Consider the following 11,449-nt stretch of genomic DNA (forward strand, 5'->3'; position numbering starts at 1 on the left):
GAGCTTCCTCAACCGACGAGAATACGGGCCTTGATGGAACTGAGACATTCACACAACTAGAATACCGTGTCGTGGTAGCATGAAATTCAATGAGTCTTAGTTATGAGGCAGGAATAAATCTCCTTGGTTATTAATCATCCCTCCAATCTGGCAGCACCTGACCATCAACTGAGCTGAAAGAGGTTTGGGATCTTTGTCAGGTTAAAACAAATGCACAGCAGTAAAAGTTAACTTATCCCGTCCTATGTCTTTTTTTTTTTTCTACCTTCCGGCGATATATCCAGCTTGCAAGAACGTCCATACAGTGAAAGAGATAATGGAGGCTGTATCTAATTCCTGAAGTCTAGAAAGTCCTGAACTGAATATAATCGTCTGCCAGTAGCAGGAATAGTGATAAGTCATCAGACTGAATGGGTTGAGATGCTCTACATTTCTTTTTTTTTTTTTTTTTTGCATATTACACCTGCATATTCTTGTATTTATAATTTTCTGATGTTACAATTCGTATAAATAAGCATTAAAGTGTCATGCCTAGCTTCTGACACATTCAGTTCTGTTACTCCCTCTCGGCCAAATGAAAATCGTTTGGCGTTAATTGCAATAAAGTACAACAGAGTAAGAGTTGTCCCGACCATGAGAAGGTTTCCTTTCGCTGTTGCATTTGGATACTTTATTCAGGCCAGTACCAGCTGAGATACCCTAGTTGTCTAAGGGGGCGATCACACAAATTGTCTGATCGTGTAGGTCAGTAGAGAAATTGGACAAAGAACATACTATTTCACGAGTTCACATTCTAAGCATTCAATTTCGTACCATCACCTACACTACCTCTGATACTGAGAAACGGTGCTCCCAGAACTTGGGCCTATGAAACTGTTCCTTATTTTATTTTTTATTTTTTTTCCGGTTTTCCTGCTGCCTACGGTTTCGGACATTTTGCGTCAAAACATGTCCGGTTCCGGCCTCAGCTGAACGCATCCGAAGGCTTAAAAAATCATCTCCAGTAACCCCTTTCTTTGCTATTGGTGAACCTGAGAATAATGTTCAGACTAACAGCAGACGATATTATTCCACTGAGAGGAATCCTGACAGTCATAGTTATACCCCAACAGATACAAACATCATCAACAGCCCGAAGGCCAGTGTGAGGCAGCACTGGTGAAGGAGAACAGCAGGACAGTTGTGGTGGTGGCGGTGTGAGTACAGTGGCAAGATCGCGCATACTGGAATGTTGCTGGTGTTGGTGCTGGTGCTCTGTGCAGTGGCCAGGTGGGTGCCAAGACAGCTACTGGTTTGGCTTTAGATCCCCCTAAAGTATGATTAGTACTTGAATTTTTTTTTGCTGTGTATAAGGGGATGATGGAATAAATGTTAATTTTATTTGCTGTCACTTTTTTTCTGAGACTTTTTGTTCATATCATCAGGATGAATGTGTTTGAATGGATGAGTAAATGGGGAGTGTGTCGTCCTGTCTCGGCTACCTCCCTTTCCTTGGGGGAAGCAGCCTAGGTATATAGATAGCTAGATAGATAGATCATAAGGAGGTGGTTCTCCATCCATCCATTAATCATGAGGACCTTTATTGCCCCATCTGGAGCGTACGGTCTCCATGCAGGCTACCCAGTCCAGGCTATGATGACCAGTTCCTCTTCCCTGAGCGACTTTATGCTAACACTTGACCTAAATCACCGCATGGAAGTAGTTTTGTATTCATTTAATATTATATAACATGAAGTTTTAAGAATTAAATTAGTATTAGGTTAAATCAGGTATTTTTTTGGTAGCTTTCTTTCCTTTTTTTCAGAACCAATTCGGGTGTGATTTCCCGTTTCTAGTGTTTTTTTACACCGCAGTTTCCCTCTTTCTTAAAGCCCTGCCCTCTTGTGGAGGTTTAGCTTAATAACGAAGGAGTAAATTGTTAGTACATACTCAACACGAGAAATTATACTGGCAACAATACAAGCAAATACGAACAATATAACAAAAACAAGTAAAATCAATTAAACAGAGTCGTATGCTTAAAATTTACATAAAAGAAGGTGTATACAAGTCTCCAATTTTTTACGGATAATGAAGTCTATAGTTATTAGATTAGATCAGTGTGCGTCCTACATCAAAGTGCGGTCAGCAGCCTTATGGTGAGACCAGATACGCTATATTCTCGTTGCGTTTCCTGTAAGCCAAAAAACCATTTACAACGCTGGGTGGTAACCATATAACCAAACCATACGTGCTCCCTACGTGTCAACAAGTGGGTTGGTGGAGGGTTAGTGCCCCTCCCCGTAAAACAAATAACTCAAAGTCAAATGGCCACCCCTTATGGGATTATGGCGTCTGGCAATAGATAGATAGATAGATAGTGTTTATAACTTAAATTATTGTCACTGAGTGTGGGTATACCTTCCCCATCGCGATTTGAGGCTTAGGCATAAGACCACAAACTTGACCGGTGCTAGTGATGGTGCGTGCATGAGTGAGTGCGTGTATGCGTGAGTCTGTGCGTGCATGACTGATTCTGTGCGTGCGTATGTGAGTCTGTGCGTGTACGCGTGAGTGCGTGCATGCGTGAGTGCGTGTGTGAGTCTGTGAGTGCGTGCATGCGTAACTGACTGCATGCGCGAGTACGTGCATGCGTGCAGGCGTGAGTGCGTGAAAAAGACAAAATATGAACGTAACAATATAAAACTAACCTTTACCGACGATGGTGATGACGTGTACTTCAGAGAGACACATGGGTCAGATTGGAGCTACGAGGATGTTGGGACGTGGCCGCTGAGGGACCCGCATTGTGGAGGACAGCGACAGTCACCCATTGACTTCTCCAACACCCTCACAAGCTTCACGCCGCCACCACTAGTGTTCCACAACTACGGGGTAATGTTTTGGAGCAATGGCCCAATTTAAGCTTACTTGCCTTCAGCGACGCCATTCCAGTGCTGGGCTTGTGCTGACTAGTAAATACTCTCTCTCTCTCTCTGACTATTAATTCCAAGTTTCCTACATCCTCCTCCAGCTCATCAACACCTCCCTAGAGAACAATGCCCACAACCTCAACGTACGCCTACCCTCGGACCTTCCCCTCGACCAGCGTCCCCGGGTGTCTGGAGGAGGACTACCTGCAGACTACCTTCTGGACGCCTTCCACTTCCATTGGGGTGCCGTCAGCCAGCGGGGGTCAGAGCACCTCCTGGACGGGTGTGCCTTCGCCGGGGAGATGCACCTGGTTCACGTCAAGGAGGAGTGAGTGACGGACATACAGGATAGTCCGTGTATATTGCACATTTCTCTTGTGTGATGCGGGGAAGGTTGAATCTGTTGGTACGAGGAGAGCTGCTTCATGAAGTTACTTATCAACATGACATCAATTGAATGAGACACTATAAAGCTTGAAATGGGCTATGGAGGTATATTATGATGCAGAGCTGGTGTTGGTAATGCTAAGCCATCCTCCTAACACACGAGAACTGGGATGCATAATATATGGACCACCCTATACATAACTTACAGGGGAATGTTAACCGCTTCTCTCCATGGACTTATTTTTTTTTTATTTTTTTTTTTTTTATTATTGCCTTCACATGAAGACTTCCAGTTATTGCCCTCGTTATGTTTTCAAATGCCTCGCACTTAAAGAAACATTTGTGTGTGGCGCAGGTACGGTAGTGTGGGTGAGGCACTGAAGCACGAGGACGGTCTGGTGGTGATAGGGGTGTGGCTCACTCAGGACACACGCCACACCCACACGGACAGGGGGTGAGTTGACCCTACACACGTTATGCTCCCCTGAAGTAAGTGCACTGATACATAAGTGTCACTTTCATACCGTTAAGTAAACTTTATAGCTTTTGAAATAATTTTTGCATGGAAGGGAGACATAATTATATCCTAATTTGTAAATTCAAGAATGAGCCACTTCTGAGGTGTCTTGAAAAAAAAAAAAGTGGCTTTTCAAAAGAGAAATTTACTATAATACTGTACAATGACTTGATTTGTATTGTTCGTTCTTTAGAGCCATTCCATTCTGACAACTAAAAAAGTGAGCAATAAGGTTTGGTTCGGCAATGACAGTAGCTTTCCTCAATGCGGCCGTAACTATAGTGACTCCCTCAACAGCAACTCGGAGGAGACGGATGACACTGTAGCCGAGGATTCTGCCCCCATTAGTGCCCCCCACCGCTGGCTCTCCTCCTTGACACCCACCTCCTTCACCACCCAACACGCCCACACTCTCGTCAACCTCCGTCAGCTGCTGCCCGAAGACGTGGACATATTCTACAGGTGGGCAATTAACCATTTTCACGAATTGCTTTGAATTATGTAACAGTGATTACTCAAATCCCTGAAGGGTATCGCAATGAGTTCAGTTTCTGATTTTTCGTATCGTATCAAAAAGGTCTATGTAAAAAACAAAATAAAAAAACAGTCTTAATGCTCTTCCTCAGTCCTCACCAAAGTCCTCAAGACTATGATCTAGTCTCTTGATTTTTTTTTTTCTCCATTGGGGCGCTCATATCTTTAAGGGCAAAACACCGCCTTCATGTGTATGCTGCAGTACTTTCGTCTGTGCAACTGTAGATTCTGGTATGAAAAAGAGCTGGGGTGATTACAGTATTTACATTAGAACATCCAAAGCAGAGTGTTAATGGCCAACAAATGTATTTATTTTTTTTTTTTTAAGAAATACACTTCATGATTTGTATACACACACTTGGTTAATTTATTAAAATTGACACCAGAACTGTGAAAATCTCTAACAATCAAAGACCTCGCAGCAGTCATAAGTAAAGGTTTCTCTGGTACTCCTACACCAAGGAAGTTTAAGCTAACCTTTCAAGATCTTATTCAGTCAAGAAAAGTTTCTAGCAGTCACAGGGTTAATTAAGATGGGTCACTGTCGTATCACACCCTATTTGTTCGTTTTGTGTCTTGGGCAGTATTCTAGGTGACTTTGGGAGGCTTCGTAGCACCTTCCTCAGCAAATGTACCATATAACGCCTAAACATTCTCCTGTATGTCATTTATATATAGTTTTCATAACACAATTTGCATTAATAACTTACATGAGAATAATGAACTGTAATGTGGGCTACTGAATAAATCGCCATGGTAAGGGTGTTATTAAGTCTCCAAAGCCATTGTCCAACAGCTAGCAATGTGATTGATGCCTCCTGCAGATACGAGGGGTCCCTGACAACTCCCCCGTGCACCGAGAATGTGTTGTGGACGGTGCTGGAGACCCCTGTGGTGGCACCTACGAAGTTCCTACAGGGGCTGAGGACTCTGGTGGCGCCCCGGGACACCACACACGAGGACAACACACACCAAGATGGTCCACACGGTGTCTCTCTCTCCGACAACTTCAGGCCAACGCAGCCGCTTGGACGTAGGACAGTTTACTACAGGTGGAGGAATATTCTGTTTTCTGGAGTGAAAGACTTATTTTGATTCCCACAAATTGACAGGAGATTTTTCGATCATGTTAGGGCACTAAAGGGAGTAGACTGGTCATGTACCCTTAAATGTACCGGACTACGGTAGCCTTGTTTCAGACCTCGACACCTCGAAGGGGATAATGTGGGTCGTTCTTTCTTCAGATGGTATGAGAAAAGGCTTGAGAGGTTTAGGTCAAAGTAATGTGTAAAAAATTCTGTGGGTTACTTAAATGTTTGTAAATTGTAAAATAACTGAAAGTGTGCTTTTGACTTATTTTATTTGATTTTACTTCATTTAGCCTATCTATTATTTATCTTTCTGAAAGCGGGGACCTGGCTGACCATGTCACAACCTGCAGCGCCAGGGAAGAAAAGGATGATGATGATGATGACGATGGTGATAGGGGAAAGAAGAACGCGAAGGAGGGAGTGTGTCTGGACTTCCCACCAGTAGTTATGATTGAGGCTAAGGCAAAGGACGGTGGCCAGACTGTGGTGGAGATGGAGGAGACAGTCCTGGAAGGGGAGGAAACTGTGGGTGAGGGGGGCGAGTGCCTTCTTGAGTCTCCTCTGGACCTTCACCTGCGACACACTCAGGTGGCGGCTGCTCCACGCCTTGCATGGAGACGACGCAGTGATTGTCGCTCAGTCAGCGTGGTCAACGACGGCCATGTTCTTAGGGTAAAATGAATTTCATTTAATTCAAAACGATGATAAATCCCCTTCCCACTTTTTTTCCTTTTTTGAACATTTTATTGCTCCAGCTTTTTAAAAAAAATTTATTGCTCCAGGTTTCATCTGAGGTGAAGTAGGTCACTTAGTGTTAAATGGAATAAAATACAAAACTGATTTCTTAACCAAAACGTTGAAATAAGCTTGTAAACTTTTTGTTTGACTGTTTTCTTATAGCTGAAAAAAATCCCTTGAACGTCATCCAGCCAAAAGTGAAAAGGTAATATTTAGCAGCCAAGGGGTTAAACCATCAATTAACTTGTACCTCAACAAGTAATTAAACTATTCTGCAGACTTAGTAATCTGTAAACCACTCCTGGAGAAACTGTGTCTGTGTGCGCAGGTGAGGTACCCAAGTCTTGCACCGGAGTGGGAGCTAGTGGGCGGCAACCTGACGGGGCGATACTACCTGGGGGAAATAGTGCTGCGGTGGGGCTCCGAGCACCACCTGGCCGGGTTCAGTTTTCCCCTTGAATTGCAGCTGCTCCACTACAACGCCAAATATCAGAGCCTCCAGGAAGCTCTCTCAAGGCCTGACGGGGTAGTGGTCGTGGCAAAGCTCTTTCAGGTCGGCATGGTATTATCCTCTAGTACGTCCATAATATACACTAGAGTTAACCAAAATACTTAAGGAAAAAGTAGGCTGTGTTTAATCTTTTGACTATGCGGGGGCTCTCTCTCTGATGAATAAAGTAGTCAGGAGTTGGTGAAAAATTTTTACGGTTGCTATCTAACTTTCAGCACAGTAGTAATATGGTTAACTACTTGGTTGCGATATTTGTTTTACTCTTGCATAATCTCAGCCATGGGTCTTAACAAACTGAATTAAATAGTACGGCGTTAGCAAGAATGAAAGGACGTAATCAGGCTGAAGGGAATCATGAAGGCTAAAGCTATACCCTCCAACTCAAAAATTATTTGGTACTCTTAATAAACCGTCTTGAGAGCAAAAAATATAAGGTGTTCACCCTTTCAGTCCGATCACGTATTTTCTAATTTATTCTTTTTATTTTCAGACGATTCTCTTCCACTTAGAACGTCACAGTACTGAAGGAGTTAATGAAGGCTATATCTAACCTTTCAAGTTCCAAAAGTATCTCTTGAGCTGGATGAAATCGTCTGTGGATAGCAAGAACATAATAGAAAATGCGTCATTATAGTGGCGTAGTCATTTTGCCCGGTGGCGTGTTTTTAAAATATATAGTTGCTACTATTTAGACGATTTTATTCAGCCTAAGAGAGACCTGTTGAAGTGGACGGGTTAGTGGGAGCCCGAGCTGATCCCTTCACTACTAGGGTCAAATAAAATCAAATACAAAATCGTTCGGTGATGGCTTGATCGAACTGAAAAATGTGATATCGGGCTGAGAGTGTTAATCCGTACCGGTACTTCTCGTAACCTTGCAGGAGCCTGTGGGAGTAAGGGGGAGTTTGGAGTGGCTGGAGGAGGAGGGAGGCGGAGATAATCGTTACCTGCACTCTATCATCAACACCATACGACACGACAGATATGGGCAGGTGATAATTGCTTTCCTTAAAATCATTGGCCCCTTCTAACTTCATCATTATTTATCATTATCATCGTTATCATTATTCGGTATTAATTAAGACATTCTTAGGTTGTGCACTCTCCTTTCCTATTTTCTCTCTTGTAACTAAGCTGCTTCTATTTTTCTTTTTTAAGTTGCACAAAATCAACAGGGAGATATTATGTATAGTGTGGATGAAAAACTGTCAAATGCTACAAAAGTATTTCGTGAGGGATGTGTTAGAGCAGATGGATGTCTCCGTGAATGGTCCAATATCAGTGTTTGAGTGAAAGAATGATGTGTTATGTAACAGTGGTTATTCTTTGTATATAAAATCACGATACACCAGAAGCACATCATTCTTAAGCGAGAAAAAGTTCGCATAATAATTATTTCGACAATTATGATGTTGACGACTATGACTAATATAATGATGATGATGAAACTGTACTGTAATAATGGTGATAATGATGACTCTGTACTGTGATGATGATGGATGATGGTAAGATGCATGATGATATGATGGATCATGATGCTGGATGATGATGGTGATTGATGATAATGGTGATGGATGATGATGATGATGATGATGATTAACCTACTATATACTCTCCTGATGGTGTTAATTCAGGTTCAGGATGCCGGGTCGCATGCCACGGTGCGGTCCCCTGATGTGCCTGGTCTGATGGGCAGCATGTCGTCCTACTATGAGTACCGTGGCTTCCTGCCCGGGGCGCCCTGCAACGCCCCTGCCACCTGGATAGTTTTGCGAAAGGTGAGGATTGCAGGCACGACATAAGCTATAGTCTGTATTCACTCGACGGTACTGCGCCACTCTCATTTTGAAAACAAAGTCGCGCTTGCATGAAATTCAACAAGACATAGTTATGAGGTAGGACACTAATATTACGACACAATGTACGAAGTGTTTGTACGTCAGGTAGGGGAGATGTAACAACAGAAGCTAGCAACAGTGTATAATGTGTTTGTGTCTTGGATGTATGAATATAAGCTAAAATGAGTACAAGATGGGTCTGTGTATCAGGGGTAACAATACAAGCTGGTAATGGCGTGAAGTGTGTTTGTATCTCAGGTGGGTGAGGTGTCGCGGGAGCAGGTTGCAGCGTTGAAGACACTACGCGACCCCACCAACGCCACCATCAGCGCCAACCCACGCCCCGTACACTACACCTCTCGCACAATCAAGCTAAGGTGAGTGTAACGGCTAGTAGGGGACGGGCAGAGGGAGGTGGGTAAGAGGAGAAAGGCTTACATTAATTCCTGTCGACTACACGAGGATCATTAAGGCAGACAATCAGATTTTGCTAAGTCCCGATCTTCTCATATGATTACAACCTTCAATGGACGGCAAATCCCGGTCTGCTAGGTGAACAAGGGGGAAACAAACTTCGTACATGTGTCTGACCGGCAGTAAAATCGAATTCATCTTGGGAAAGGAGTGTTAGTGCTTTTTATGTATTATAGTTTGTTGAGGCTTTTGTCCTTAAGCAGCTTATTTTCCGTTTCTTAAGTGTAGAGGTAGAATATGACAGAACTACGACCTAAAATCCTTCCCATAGAACTTACTCGCGACTAGCACCATATTCTACTGCTAATCTCATAGTACAGCTCAATAGTAAAGACCGAGAGATGGCAATTTTTACACCTAATTAATGTGAACGGAGTATAGCATTTGTCCATCACATCACAACAAAACACCCTTTATATTTCCCCCTTCAGAGTCAACAGCCCTCATCTAGCGCAAGAGTTCATGAGCATCCTGTCCCTAACGAAACATGAGTCTGGAGAGGAGCCAGACCAAACCACACAGTACCCAGCCATAGAAGAGCCAGAGCCCCAGGGTGTGCGCGCCAGCAGGTTTGGTAGCAGAGTGAGCAGCAGGAGCCAGGTGCGGGGAAGCGGGGCCAGGATGTATGGAAACGGCGGAACAACAACAACACCGCCACATAAATACCTTTCGTTGGTGTTGATTTTGGTACTGGGCAGAGGATTTTTTTAGAATATATATACTCCAACATGTAAAGAGTAGGGAAGCTCTGCCCCACTGTAAAGAAATGGTGGAACAACAGCAAAATCACTAAAGCAAAATCTCCACAACGGCAAAATTCCTTTCCTTGGTGTTGATTTTCACACTGGATAGATTTCTTTTTTTTTTTTAATTATAGAATATCCTCGAGCAGAGTTTGGGTAAGCGGACCACAGAGTACGGAAATGGTAGGTCCTCAGTAACCCCCACATCAGCTCTTTCCCTGGTGCCCATTCTTGCACTTGACAGACAGCTTTTGGAGACTGCACTCCGGCTTAACCCTTTCACTCCGGTGATGAGTTTGCTTAATTCTTCCTGTCTGGTAGCAGGAAAAATTCACTACAAATAAGATGTGCAATGGGTTAACTACTTCACCCCAATGACGTATTTTTCATTTTGCTCAGGATGTCACAGGACGATTTCATCTGTGGAAAGACTTCTAACAGTGAGTGGTTAATGAAGGCTATATCTAAGCCCTCAAGCTCGAAGAACCCTCCCCCGTTCTGAATAAAATTGTTTGAAGGTAGCGAGCAAGAAATACGGAATAGGTCATTGGATTACTGCTCTTGTGGCCCCACGTTCATATGAAACAATGAACTTCAGGCTGAAGTTGCCCTTGTCCAGCAGCTCACCATCCTCCTTTCGGGGGACAAAGAGGGAGGAAGTGTAACCGGGCAGTTATATCGGTGCCACCAACTGAAGGCGTCTCTCCAGCATCACATCGGAATGCATGATAAAAATGAAAACAATGACCTCTTATTCATGGAGGTAGCATTTAAAAAAAGCTTGTTAGTTATATGAAGTTGCGGTGCGCTAAGGCTTTGTACATAATGCACGGAGGTTCTGGCAATGTATTCTAAAGGTACAAACTGATCTCTATAATATTTGCTCAATGTCATAGAGTTTAGATGTAATATTTGTCTCAAAATGCTTTTAAATAAAGAATCTGGATTAATTGGGTTGTAATTAATTACGGCACAGATAAAATATGTCGATAAATTGTTATAAACTGGCACAAAACACAATTACAGTGGCATCAAAAGGTATTATAATGGACAGCAGAATATCTGCAGATGAGGAGATAATAAAATCTGCTTGTTCCATGAAATGCTTATGATCATTGCTCCAGATGAAAAGCACAATTTATCATTTGACCGACAGAATACAATTTAAAATTACAAAACAGTGCCTGAAAGCACATGTATGTAGGACAAAAGGGGAAAAGCCGCAAACCAACAGTCGAGCCGAAACTGATGTTGAGATGAGGACAATAGTGTCCGTGGATATAGAGACGCCAACAGAACAAAGGTAGATAGAGAATACACCCTGTTACTAAAGGGTTTAATGAAATAAAGATGTCACCTAACTGAAAAGGTGAATGATGATTTTTTTTTTATTGCCATCGTTACAAGATCTCTCTCCCGAAGCTGAAGTAAATCCTCTGGAGGTGGCTGGTCATTCCAGATCATTTCGAGTCATTCCAGACCATTCTAAGTAACTGCAGGCCATTTTATTTCATTCCATACAATTACAATTATTTCAGACGTTTTAGTCATTCCAAACCATTCCAGGACATTCCTAATCACTCCAAGCCAGTTCAGGTTATTCCATGTCCGTCTATAATCTCATATTAAATCATGCACTCCCAGAAACACGAATATTTTCACGTGGCCTAACCCTACGTGCAATTTTGAGTACCAATTCCTTGC

This window comes from Coenobita brevimanus, chromosome 70, assembly GCF_032717465.1.
Source record: "Coenobita brevimanus isolate Jiangsu-jjx chromosome 70, ASM3271746v2, whole genome shotgun sequence".
Lineage (NCBI taxonomy): Eukaryota > Metazoa > Arthropoda > Malacostraca > Decapoda > Coenobitidae > Coenobita > Coenobita brevimanus.